The following is a 14,069-nucleotide window of genomic DNA, read 5'->3' on the forward strand; positions in this document are numbered from 1 at the left end:
TAGGTGAATGGTTGTAACTCAGAATTGATGTAAGATGGACCAATAACGTCCTGCCCGAAAAAATCATTTATCATTCCTGGGAGCGTGCATTGAGTATCATCGGTTTCTGTGAGTATTTCTTTCTGTACGCCACGGTGGGTATGTTCATCTCCCCATGATGGATCATTAATTTTCTGCTCCACGAAAAAATGTTTTTAAAATAAATTGTGTGTAGCAAAAAGATGTGCAAATAGAAGTTATGTAATTGCTTATTATAATTGTACATACCTGACCGCTTTTGTAGCTTTGTGCTCCCTCGCTTGTCTCAGCCCAACGATTCTCCTCGGGCATCCTAATCCCTCGCGTGGGCAGATATGGCTGAGATCCTTGAATGTGTGCGCCATATGCTGTATATGCATCCTGCTCCACGAAATGAGTCTGTTCGGGCGTCGAACCTACATCTGGAGCATTTACCTGTGATGTCTGCCCATATATTGGTAGAGACGAGTCATGTCGTGGAAGTGTCGGCGTAGTATTACGACCCTCTCCCCACCGCATGGACGACGACGGCGCCGCACTCGGTCTAGCTGACCTCGGTTCCGGAATGTTGTACGCTGCAGTGACAACGTCGTTCTCTGTACCGCATCTCGTAAACCTTGTGCTCACGAATTCGCTAATTTTTTTAAAGAAGGACCTGCCTTTAGGATCAATTCCCTGGGCTCGCATTCCTTCCCTCGCCATCGCTTGTACTTGGGTGCAAATATCAATCTGAAAAAAATCGTTGTTCGTTGGTTAAATTGTTCATGAAATGATGGACCTGAATAGCAAGATGTTGATTATTACCGCGGAGTCACGATAGTAAGCTGACGATGTGTCCATCCGTCTCTGCAACTGTTCCATATGCGTTGGATGTGTTGGCATCGTAGGTGGTTCACTCGTCAGTCTAGTACGCGTGTTCATGCGATACCAATTATAGTACGCTTCTGTCGTAGTTGCATCGTACGTTCTGCATAAATAAATTAACATTACTAAATTGACATCACATTCTGTATTTTATAAGCACATAATTAAATTAACATTAGTAAAATTACCGTTGCTGAGGCACTATATTTTGTAGAGCTTCATTATTCCACTGATTTATCCATTCAATGTTTTCTGCATTCCAGTCCACACCAGATCTGCCCATATTGCTCATCCTGTAATTATAGATAACAAAAAAAATTCAAGAATAGTTGATGGAATATCTATTTAGCTAGGTCACATCTTACTTACTTATGAGTTTCTTCGTCGATACATCTTGGAACCGGTGGTGGAATATCTTGATATAGACCGAACTGTCTCATGACACGGTCAGGATTATACGGTTCCACAAACCATAGATAGAGTAAATTGCAGCGAGTCATCCAAAAGGCACTATCTCTCACGCATTCCACTGGCATGTGTTGCGAACCAAATACCATATCAATGTGCGCCTCGGTCCACGGGTTCCATGTTATTAGTGAGTCGTTAAGAAGCTCAAACTGATCATGGTATATGGGGTAACAATTTTTTGCAATTTTAGTAGACCATTTTTTTCGACCCAGCATCCACCGAGTGGACATAGTTACAACACCCTCACCATAGTTGTATGGGGTTGCGGGTTCTACTATCTGCGGTCGTCCTACAGGTAAGTATTCCCAGGACCACAACTGTAGAAACTCGTAGGAGACACAAAGTAATGGAGCTTTAGATGTGAATGCCGTTTTTTGAGTGGCATCACACAACCCTCGGTATGTGTGAGAAAGCAAAGCAGAACCAAAGCTATATGGTGGATTTTGGGGTAAAGGTTCGTCTACTATCTTTGCGGCAAAATAGATGAGACCAGGCAAAACTACCTCCCCGTGAGAATTAGGAAACATCACACCGAAGAGCCACAACAAATATGCAAACAAGTGTCTCTTCGTTGTCTCAGGATCAGCATGGGTAGATAAAATTTCGAAGTTAATACGAAGCCAGCTGTGTGGGACACCTCGAGGCGGACCAGAACGATCTGATATGGGCATTTCGAGCCTCAGACGGACAGAGACATCTGCTGGCCAATTAGGAGAAACTCGTGGATGTACCACTGGCACACCTCTAATTGGTAAAGCTGTGATCATTGACACATCTTTTAGAGTAGGTGCAAGCTCTCCACATCGAAAGTGAAATATGTGGGTCTCCGGTCTCCATCTATCAACGAGGGATGTCAAAAGGGATGGGTCGGCAGTGAAACTACCTCGACGAGCTGCGAGGTTGCGCCAAGCGTCACAGCTTGTTTTTTTTCTCCCCTGTGATGACCCTTCACAAACTTTGCTCGCACACTAACTTCCCATTTATTCCTAAGTGCATCTACCTGCCTGCACCCATGTCTTTGCGACTTCTTTGCTTTGTCATCAAGATGTCTTTGCATCTTCTCAGACCAGGTCTTGTTCAAATCAACTAGTGCCTTGGCAACGGTGACTCTATCTGCAAAGTATGACACAGTTCGGTTCCAAGTTTCATCAATTAGTGCTGTGATAGGTAGTGCCCTCACCCCTTTAAGAACACCATTGTACACCTCGGACATGTTGCTTGTCATTATACCGTATCTAGCGCCAGTGTCATGAGACTGCGCCCACTTGTACAAATTGGGACAATTCTCATTAATCCACTGGCTCAAATTTATTGCTGTTCGACGACCCCTCCGGTCTTCTCTCGCCGGGAGGGATGCGCGCTCGATCTGACCATTGATACCTGCCCAGATAGCATTCATTTTTGCTGTAGTTTTCTGCATGCACATCCTCTTGAATAGGTTGAACCAATCTTTGTTTTTGAATTTCGAATAAAAATTAGCTGCCAAATGCCTCATGCACCACCTTGTCTCCAGATCGGGCCACCCCCAATCTGGATCTTGTGAAGCCTTAATTATCTCAAGCGCGCTTAATAGTCCGGTGTTGCGATCAAAGATGATGCAAACCCCTTCCCGATCTTTGATGACACCCATCTTCAGGCAACACAGGAACCATAGCCAACTATGTTTGTTTTCGCTCTCCACTAGTGCATAGGCAATAGGAAGAAGTTGATTGTTTGCATCAGCTGCCATCGCCACTAAGAGTGTGCCCTTGTACTTTCCAGTGAGAAATGTACTATCAATTGATACAACCGGACGACAATGCTTGAATGCTTGTATAGTCTGGGCGAATGCCCAGAATAAGCGGTCCAGGATTTGCTCGTCCGGGTTCAATGGATTTGGACGTTCTTTCCGGAAAACTTGAGTCCCCCTGTTAGCAACTGAAATCTGATGCAACATTCTAGGGGCAAAAGAGTACGCCTCCTCATAGGTTCCATACAACCTCTGAAATATCTTTTCCTTTGCATGACGAGCCTTGCTATAGCTGACAGGGAAACCAATCAGATCAGATGCAGTTGCACGCAAAGCCCTAATACTAATATTAAGACTTTGCTGCACAATGGTTTGCATCACCTGTGACACATATTCTGCAGTCACGTTGCGGTGCTCTGAAAGAGTGCCGGTTTGCTCACAACCATGTTGCTCTATTTTTGTGACATGCCCTGGCTGACATACCCCAGGCTTCTGGCGAGCAATAACTCTTCCGCGGCAACCCGCTTCGCGATGGATGCATATGAGCTTCAACTCCTTTTTATCAGACTGCTTCACTCTATGTTGCCTGTGTATAGCAATTGCATAGCTATGTATTGCTTGTTTAGCAGATTTCTTATCTGGGAAAATCTGTCCAACGGCCAGACTCCCCGCGTCTAGGCCAGCAACAGAGTGAAATTCATTGGTGATGCTCATAACCTGTAAAAACTCTGGGTTGATTGCTGCAGCGACCGCATTCTCAGGAGGAACAACTTCATCATCATCTGATTCCGAAGACGCAGAAGAATGACCATCATCGTCATCATCTAGCGCCTCCGGCAATCCCTCGACATGTTCGCTCATGTCAACGACCGCAGACCAATATCCCGTGTCATACACTTATTGGCCACCTGTTGGTTCCGTTGGGCCGGCGTCGGGGGCTACAGTTATGTCCATATGTTCGCCACCACTTGGTTCCGATGGGCCGGCGTCGGGGGCTACAGTTATGGCCAACTCGGCCTCACCGGCACCGCTACTGCACTCGGCGACATCACTGGCAGAAATGAACTCCACATAAACCATGGGTTGTCCATACATGGAGTTATTGGGATTGCTTGCAAAACCCATGTACGACGCCCATGCTCTTTCACCAGTAACCCGTCGCAGAACCCAACGATTTCCTCCCTCAACCACGAAAGCCTCCAGGGTCATTTTTTTTCCATTCATCGCTGAACCAAACACCGATCGGATGCACCTTCTAACTGCCGCATACTCTACATTAACCATGTCTTTCACTACAACCGTAGTCATCCCGCACCTAGACACATCCACACCAGAAGGACCCTCATGTATGATGTGCCCATAAAACACTAACAAATTTTCCATAGTACCTAACGAGCAGCCATATTTACATCCTTAGTCCATTAAAAATCATATTTTTATATTTACATTGTAATAACAACATCCATTACTTATCTTTTTTACATATAACAATTTAACAACATCCATTACATCTACGCATAATAATTTATATTGTATCATTTATCGTGACACTACATCTATAAAATAAATAGAAGATGAATTACAATATGTCATTCATACCTCTGGTTTAAATAAGGATATCCTTCCGAATATAATATATCACCAGAATAATATCAGCGAATTCCACCTATTTTCATATGAAAAAAAATATTACACACATAATTATTTCCGTGCTAGCAAAAGTCTAAAAATACATACTGCATGCATATATATATATATCACGAGTCATATTTCTACGGGGTTGACAAATTATCAAATAAACAAATATATTACACACGCGTCTTGCATGTAATAATACTAATGGAGCTAACATATATTACATGTTTTTTACAAATATATTACATGATTTTTACAAAAATGCTAGTTACATAGGCATTTTTCCGGCTTCTTTCTAAATACCAGTTGCATGCAAACACGAATAAATCATCGGTAATATATGAACATAGTCGACCTATTATCACATGAACACAAATATGAACAAAGTCTCATACCTTGATCTTCAACTTAGTAGTTCATATCGCATGACAAAATAGTTCCACAAAAGTGATAATACGCTCCCTAAGACAAAAGAAAACACATACTTAGAAACTAATCAAACAAAATAAAAACATCATGCATGCAAACACGACCAACACAAATGGAAAGCTCTTACCTTGATCTATCTTTTCTTCAACTACAACGTCTTCAAAATAGTTCCACAAAAGTGATAATACGCTCCCTAAGACAAAAGAAAACACATACTTAGAAACTAATCAAACAAAATAAATACATCATGCATGCAAACACAACCAACAGATATAGAAAGCTCTTACCTTGATCTATCTTTTCTTCAACTACAACGTCTTCAAAATCTAACTTTAAACCGTCCTAAATCGCCACATAAACATTCATACGGAGTAGCTCTTGAGAGAAAGAGAAGAGAGTGAGAAAGAGAAAGAGAAGAGAGTGACACGGGAGGCAACGGCAGGAGAAGAGAGCGAGAGAGGAGGCAGCGACGCGGTTCGCTTATAAAGAAGAAGTTTCGCACTGTTTCGTCGGTGGAGAGCGGGAAAAATTCCCACTGTTTCGTCGGTGGGAGCGGGAAATAAGCCTGGGAATCAACGCGTACGAAAATCAGCGCAATCAACAACAGTGTCGGCCGCGCGGAAACAGTGCCCTGGCCGCCTGCTCCCGAGGCGGCAGGGCCCACCCAGCTTTGTCCGTTACGGACAGGAAAGGCGGGAACGGGATCCGGCGCTGGCCGCCTCAGCTGGTGGCGGCAGGCCCCACGGCCGCCTCGTGCGGTGGCGGCAGGTGCCACGTGCCGCCTGGCGCGCCTGCCGCCACCCGGGATGGGGGTCCTTTCGCTCCTTTCCACTCGCAGGTGGTCTTTTTTGACAATCTCATTCGACACGGGGTCCTTTTGGACAAAAATTCCGCTCGAGAGACGAAGGGAGATGCTTAATCATAAAACTGAATGTTGTGTCTCTCTTTCAGCATCCCACCACCGCTAGAGCCCATCGTGGCAGCCGCTGTTCTCCGTGCAGCTCCCCATGATGGCTGTGCTCTTTCGCCGATGGTCCGCTTCATCCAAGGCGAACTTTACAACACACAAATCAAACAACAAAGTTTGTACCTGAATCACCGGGGAAGGAGAGCGGGCTGATCGCCTGAATCGTCAGCGTTCAGCGGTAGAACATGCCGGGCGCTTGTAGGACGAGCAGATGCGGGGGTCGATCGCGACGAATAGCAACTTTGTGCTGCAGGCGTTGCTGCTACAGAGCCAGGTGCTGATGGTGGCGTACTACTCAGGGTTGACGACATGACAGTGCAGGGAGACGGCACAGTCACCAATGATGCCATAATATTATTCGCCAAAGAGATTATGGGACGGGAGGCTACAGTTGCAAAACAAATCCCAACAAAATAGTTGTCGTAAAAAAATTCTGCAACAAGATCTGCACTCATGAAGAAGGTGTATTCGACTCGTTCTATGTATCCAATCTGAAGGCTTGCGATCCGGCTAATTTTTAAAAAAGATTAGTCGGTGGATGCGTACCACATCCCTTTCTATTTACTAATTATTCATTTCTGGTCGTGCTGCCACCTGCCATTACTTCTCGTTACGAATTTAGGCTTGATGTTCACGTTTGTAAATTGTAATGTATTACTACTTAATTCTGTACAGGAGTGTCACTACTTAGAACTGAATTGTTTCAGTTTGGATCCATTTTCTGAGTCCATGTGTCATCTTGAGCCGTAATTTTCAGGAATGTTACTACTTGCTACTAAGTTGTTTCAATTGGGTTCAAACAATCGATATATTGTTGTCATTTTCTTAATCAATAAATTTCATTGTCATATTGAAGAACAAAATGACAACTAGGACCACATGATTACATATATGTATCAAATGTGGAAGAATGAACACATGCACATAGTCCTCTTTGAATTTTTCAAGGCATGTACATTTTTTATGCAAAATCAAGACTTATTCGAGAATCTTACATATTTTTGTAAGACCATATTAATCAATTCCTATTTTGCTATTGGCATGTCATATTTATTGTAATTTCCACCCTGTTTCAAAATCCTAGATCCGCCACTAGCTACACATGAGTACTACATACAAGCAACATATATGACTTGATTCTTGGCAAACATTTTTCAGCAAGTATTGTCAAGATCTATATCATTTCCTTCCAATGAAAATCATATTGAGCAACATTTTTTTTTGCATTCAATTATGTACCACAAAAACCGTTTCCTTCCGATGAAAATAAGTAGGGCCTACAAAAATGGGGTTTTCTATTAATTCCTCAAGCCGACGTCCGAGTACCAAGAGCTACAGTGCTCAAGTAAGTGAATCTATCCAAACAAAGACCGGCAATTTATGGACAAAACATCAATCTAAGAAGTCGTCAGATTTTTTTGCCAAAGCAACAGAGAAAACAAGGCACGATCATCAAAGAAAAACCGTTGCATCTCTGGCCAAGCGTACCAAGAACCCGTCTAACAAATCGGTTAGAAAAAGAAAAGAAGTATCCAAGCAAATACTGTGTGGAAAGTTTGTAATCCTAAACAACAAATATACCTTTTCATTTAGTAAAATGATTGTCGCTTTCAAGAAAAAATTTAACCAAAAATCGAAAGGCGCTTCAGATTCGACACCGTCACAGCAAAACCAACCCCGCGGGAAAGATGAAACACCTAGAACTCGAGGGCCGCTCGAGAAAGGTCGCACCAAGGAGGGCGAGAAGTGGGTGGGAGGCCTCTTGGGACCGACCACGCGGAGTAGGCGGCGGTGAGCCATTGAGCGGGACAAAGACATGTTTTAGTGGGTGATGGGTTTAGGAATTGCAGTTGTCGTCACAACAAAATTATTTTAGGAGGAGACTAAGAGGGCCGGGCTCCAGCCCACGAGCAAGATGCAACGACTAGCAGGCGTATACCGCATGAGGACCAAGTCGCAAAATGCATAGGAGTATGTGTGTGTGGGGCCATGCAGGCCCGCAGGGGAGAGGGTCCTCGTTGCGAGCCCGTAGGCAAGGGGGCATTGTACCGGCATGGAGCACGAAGGGCGACCATGGCCCGCATGAGATATTTCGATTGGCTTTGATGTGTTGAGCAAATCGGATTGATTGTTCGCAGCTGGTCAGCATTGATTCTCTATCTACTAAATAAAATAAGTAAAATGTTCACTGATTTGAAACGTTAAATATAGTGATACTTGTGATCTACGTTAAGTTTTTTTTTTGAAGAAGAGGGGATGATGCAACACAGTATAAATAAGTATTTCTCATAGTGAGAACCAATGTTATCGAACCAATAGGAGCGCGCAATTTCCCGTCTTGAGCGCCTATACACAAAAGAGCACACACTTGCACCAAAAGCGGACAATAGGGTTATCAATCCCCTTAAACTTGTTACTTGCAAGCAACAAACAATGATAGATACAAAGCTAAAATATATTAAATATAAAAAGTAAATACAAATAATAAAGGACAAAGAGATATTTCGTATTTTTGTAAATAGACACCGGGGCCATATTTTTCGCTAGAGACTTCTCTCTCGTAGAACGCATACGATGGATAATCAAATTATTGTTGGGTAACTATAGAAAAGCGTATAGTTATGCAATATTTATTCATGGCAATGACAGTTACATATAGGCATCAAGTTAGTAAGAAAGTACATCAACTCCTGCCTGCATCTACTACTACCACTCCATCCATCGACCGCTATCCAGCATGCATCTAGAGTATTAAGTAAAACAGAGTAATGCTTGGAAAACAATGACATGACATAGACAAAGAAAATCCAATTAATATGAATCAACCCTATCATTTTATCTTTAATGGCAGTAATACAAATACGTGTCTTGTCCCCTACTTTGTCACTTGGATATAGGGCACCGTGAAATTGAACCCACTACAACGCATGTCTTCACTTAAGATAGATCAAACTAGTTGGCCAAATCAAATTAATAGACCAGAGAGATTACGAAGCTATCATAATCATGCATATAAGAATTCAGAGAAGACTCAAATATATTCATGAATAATTTGAACATAAACCGATAATTAATTGAATCCCAACAAACGCATCACACAAAATGATTACATAAGATAGATCACCGCAAGAATCGTGGTGATCATGGTAATGAGGAACATATATATATATATATATATATATATATATATATATATATATAAAACCGATAATTAATTGAATCCCAACAAACGCATCACACAAAATGATTACATAAGATAGATCACCGCAAGAATCGTGGTGATCATGGTAATGAGGAACATATATATATATATATATATATATATATATATATATATATATATTACATGTACGTACTAACTACAGACCCATAGGTCTATTTTGAACTACTCACACATCATCATGGAAGCAGCAAGGTTGATGTAGAGGCCCTTTGTGATCTACCCCCTTCAAAAAGGCATCAGAACAAGGCTCCAAATGGACACACGGGGAACAGAGACTTGCGGCGGCAGAAAAAGTGTTTTGGGAGGCTCCCTGGTGCTTTTGGGACAATTGAGAATTTATAGGACAGAGGGGGCACCGGACGCCAAGGGAGGTGGTCCCAAGCCATCAAGGTGCGACCACCCCCTAGGTGCGCCCTGTTTGCTTGACGCCACCTCGTGGGGCCTCTGGCCTCCTTCTGAATCTTTCATGTCCTTATTTTGTCCAGAAAAAGTCACCAAAAAGTTTTGGGATATTTGGACTTCGTTTAGTATAGTATTCCTAAAAAGCCAAAAACATGCAGAAAACAAGAACTGACACTTGGCACTGGGTTAATAGGTTAGTGCTTAAAAATAATATCAGAAAACAAGTAGACGCCTAAAAAGCATCCTAAAATGATAATATAATATCATGGAAGAGTAAAAAATTATAGATACGTTGAAGACATATCACATAATTGCAGTACATGCATCTGTTTAGGCGTTGCGTTGTTCGCTACCGCAATGTTGTCATGCGTTCGAGAACATGCTATGTAAGTTTGTTATAGAGTGTATATAGTTGTGCAAGCAACTTGTGATATGTGTTCCTGCATAAAAACTCATAATTCATGAACAATGAGCCTTATCATATGCAAAATACTAGCACAAAAGTACTGGAACTAAGCTAAGTTATGAGCCCATTCGCTAAATGACTAGAGATCACTTGGGTGAAAGGCTAGAGGAACAATCATATCAGTATCATCTAACAAGTCGAGTTCTTCGAGTACGCAAACATATTTACACCGTCTTCTTTAAAGTAATATTTACTAGCCCATCTGTTACATGTACACAAGTCGGGTATCATTGACCTAAGCGAGAACTGAATGCTGACCAACAGCCTCTCATGTGAACAATTGTTTTCCATGTATCTATATACCACACATGTATCTTCAACCCATGTCGTTCAACTCATTTTAACATACCGGGAGCACTAGCCTAGCTAGTATACTAGATAGGTCACCTTCTTGCAAAAAAAATACTGGATAGATGGTGTAGAGATGATCAAACTGAGGGGAGGATGAAAGAATAATCAAACATATGTTACAACTCGTATGAGGAACTAGAGATGTAAGAAATGGTAGAAGAACGTGGTAATCTTGTAGGTCGGAAATGGAAGGGAGATGCTTGACCTTAATGGAAAGCCATTGTCAATTTGAGCTTCCTGGTTAGCTTCTCGTGGTAGAAATTTGAAGCACAACTAAACGTGATTTATGCCCAGCTACAAGAATAAGTTCAAAAGTCCATTTTGGCTATATAGCCCACAACTATCTCCCAATGTACTTCGGTTTGAAGCCGCTGCATTCCTTCAACCTCTCTTTAGTATTCATGGGGATTTCCTAGGAAATCTTCATCAAGAACCTGGATAATCGCAAAATGGACTTATTTGACGGGACTTATTCCTAAGAGACCCTTGAGTTTTGAATACCTGATCTATCTTCATGAAGAGTTGTGTCATGTTCCACTTTTGAATTCAAATTATTGTTTTCTCCATGTATTAAGTACGGAACACCTGGTATTTTAGAGTTCATTGAACTTTTATTATACTTGTATCTCTCCCATTATTCAATGATCCTATTCCAACTATGTGATCACTATTGTTCCTATCATATTACTTGCTAGAAAGAATCGGCAATGCAAGAAAGGATAACGAAACTTCATTCTTTTTATTTATATTTTGCTACAAAATACAACATTGTGGAAGAGTGTATGTTTTAAATTTTATTTTTTTGTTAAAAAAGGTGGATTTTTTACAGGCGCCTGGTACGTCTCCAACGTATCTATAATTTTTGATGGTTTCATGCTATTATCTTGTCAAACTTTGGACGTTTTGTATGCCTTATATATATTTTTGGGACTAACTTATTAACTCAGTGTCAAATGCCAGTTCCTGTTTTTGACCCTTTTTAGAGGAGAATTTTAAACGGAGCCCAGACGGAATAAAATCTGCGAATGATTTTTTCCATAGCAGAAGACACGCAGGAGACTTGAGAACCAAGGCAGGAGACCTCGGAGGAGGTCACAAGCCCACCAGGCCCGGCCTAGGGGGCCCGGGCCTAGCAGGCTTGTGAGCTCCCCGTGTCTCCCCTGCCCTAGGTTTTCGCCTATATATTCCCTAAGATCCTAGAAAAAATCAGGAGATCATCGAAAGTACTTTTCCGTCGCCGCAAGCTTCTGTCTCCGCAAGATCCCATCTGGGCACGTTCTGGTGCCCTGCCGGAGGGGTGTTTCGGATACGGAGGGCTTCTTCATCAACACCATGACCTCTCCGATGATGCGTGAGTAGTTCACCATAGACCTACGGGTCCATAGCTAGTAGCTAGATGGCTTCTTCTCTCTTTTGGATCTTCAATACAAAGTTCTCCATGATCTTCATGAAGATATATCCGATGTAATCTTCTTTTGCGGTGTGTTTGTCGAGATCCGATGAATTGTGTATTTATGATCAGATTATCTATGAATCTTATTTGAGTTTCTTCTGATCTCTCTTATGCATGATTTCATATCCTTGTAATTCTCTTCGAGTTGTGGGTTTTGTCTGGCCAACTGGATCTATGATTCTTGCAATGGGAGAAGTGCTTGGTTTTGGGTTCATAACGTGCGGTGACCTCACCCAGTGATAGAAGGGGTAGCGAGGCATGCATCGTGTTGTTGCCATCAAGGGTAAAAAGATGGAGTTTTCATCATTGGTTTGAGATTATCCCTCTACATCATGTCATCTTGCTTAAGGCGTTACTTTGTTCGTCATGAACTCAATACACTAGATGCATGCTGGATAACGGTCGATGTGTGGAGTAATAGTGGTAGATGCAGAAAGTATCGGTCTACTTGTCTCGGACGTGATGCCTATATGTATGATCATTGCCTTAGATATCGTCATGACTTTGCGCGGTTCTATCAATTGCTCGACAGTAATTTGTACACCCACCGTAATACTTGCTATTTTGAGATAAGCCTCTAGTGAACACTATGGCCCCCGGGTCTACTCCAATTATATTTTCAGCCTTACTCTTTTTCTTCGTTGCACTTTCCGCCTTCAGATCTCACTTTGCAATCAATCTTAAAGGGATTGACAACCCATTTATAGCGTTGGGTGCAAGCTCTTTTGTGTTTGCGCAGGTACTCTGGACTTGACGAGATTCTCCTACTGGATTGATACCTTGGTTTTCAAACTGAGGGAAATACTTACTGCTCCTGTGCTGCATCGCCCTTTCCTCTTCAAGGGAAAAACCAACGCAAGCTCAAGAGACGACAGAAGATCTCTGTCGCCGTAGCAGCGCCCAACCTATAAAAGTTAGGACAAAAGTTTTAACCCCAGACATGAAGTGGTGTTGTAATTACTATCTTGATGACGGATCATTGAATTGTCGCCTCCTGCAGTACTACACGTCAGGCCGAAAAGGCACTAGCAGATACTCCCTCCTTATTTTCATACCGCGTACATGGCTAGAGGCCGGGAAGAAATAAACTTCAGAAGATGATTTGTTGACTTTCATATATTTTGATTTTTTAGTTCTTACTAACTTGTCCCAATTAGCAAAACCACCCTCTATTCATGAAAAACCATAGTCCAAGAGTCTTAGATCTATATGACTTTTCAATTCAAAAATAAAGAAAGCTATATGATGTAGACATGTAAAGTATAACTTGTTTGGTTTTGGTTCTTAGACACCAAATCTAGATTCAGTTGAATAATTGAAGGGGAGAAGTGTTTTCATTATTTTACTTGCTATCAGAATTAGTGCAACCCTTGGCATTCAACTTATGGGAAGATAATGAATGCATACCAGCCTTTTATTTCCATGAAGAATGCTATTAATTAGTTCATTGCTCTATATATACAACAACCTTTGTCTTTTTATTTCATTTTCACATTTTGGTAAAGAATGTCGCAACACCAGCTTAGTACATCAAATAGGTGTCAGTCATACATACATGTGGATTAGATAAGGAGATAAGAAACAATCAAGATGTAAGATCTATGGGAGATGCAATATCTGGGATAGAAGACATTGGGAATAGTGGTGGTGTCATAGGTTAGATAATCCAAGTAGAAATATGAAGTTTTAGATCTTGCTTAGAGGCAAATGTTACCAATACATCAGCAATGCGTTATAATTACTAGCGAGTGATGTGTTGCTTGTGGCCACATCCCTGCCATATGAAGATCATTTGCAACCTTACCAAGCTATTCCAAGAAATTGTTCGATCTTGAGCGTAACAACCACAAAATGCATAAATAGAAGGGAGTGCATTGTTTTTTAATCTTCCAATTTTTGGAGTCTAGAGAAATAAATCAAAACGTAGTAGCTGAAAGAGACAATGTTTCAAACTCATGGAAAGCGATATTCTTTGTCGTTGTCTTTTTCTCTTTGTTCTCCAGCCCAATCAATTAGAGATCTCATATAATATATGTTGAGGAACATACTTGCTCGAGGAGAACC

At 41.7% G+C, this 14,069-nt stretch overlaps 2 long non-coding RNA genes across 2 annotated transcripts; both read right to left on the reverse strand.

Moving 5' to 3' along the window:
• Positions 1-941: 941 nt before the first annotated feature.
• LOC123399693 lies at positions 942-1,444 on the reverse strand. Its single transcript, XR_006610416.1, has 3 exons — positions 1,252-1,444; positions 1,071-1,175; positions 942-985 (listed from the first exon to the last, which is right to left on the reverse strand). It is a non-coding gene; the product is annotated as an uncharacterized LOC123399693 (long non-coding RNA).
• A 2,985-nt stretch (positions 1,445-4,429) lies between these two features.
• LOC123398905 lies at positions 4,430-5,152 on the reverse strand. Its single transcript, XR_006610277.1, has 3 exons — positions 5,110-5,152; positions 4,679-4,745; positions 4,430-4,467 (listed from the first exon to the last, which is right to left on the reverse strand). It is a non-coding gene; the product is annotated as an uncharacterized LOC123398905 (long non-coding RNA).
• Between the last annotated feature and the right edge of the window lie 8,917 nt (positions 5,153-14,069).

Source organism: Hordeum vulgare, chromosome 5H, assembly GCF_904849725.1.
Source record: "Hordeum vulgare subsp. vulgare chromosome 5H, MorexV3_pseudomolecules_assembly, whole genome shotgun sequence".
Lineage (NCBI taxonomy): Eukaryota > Viridiplantae > Streptophyta > Magnoliopsida > Poales > Poaceae > Hordeum > Hordeum vulgare.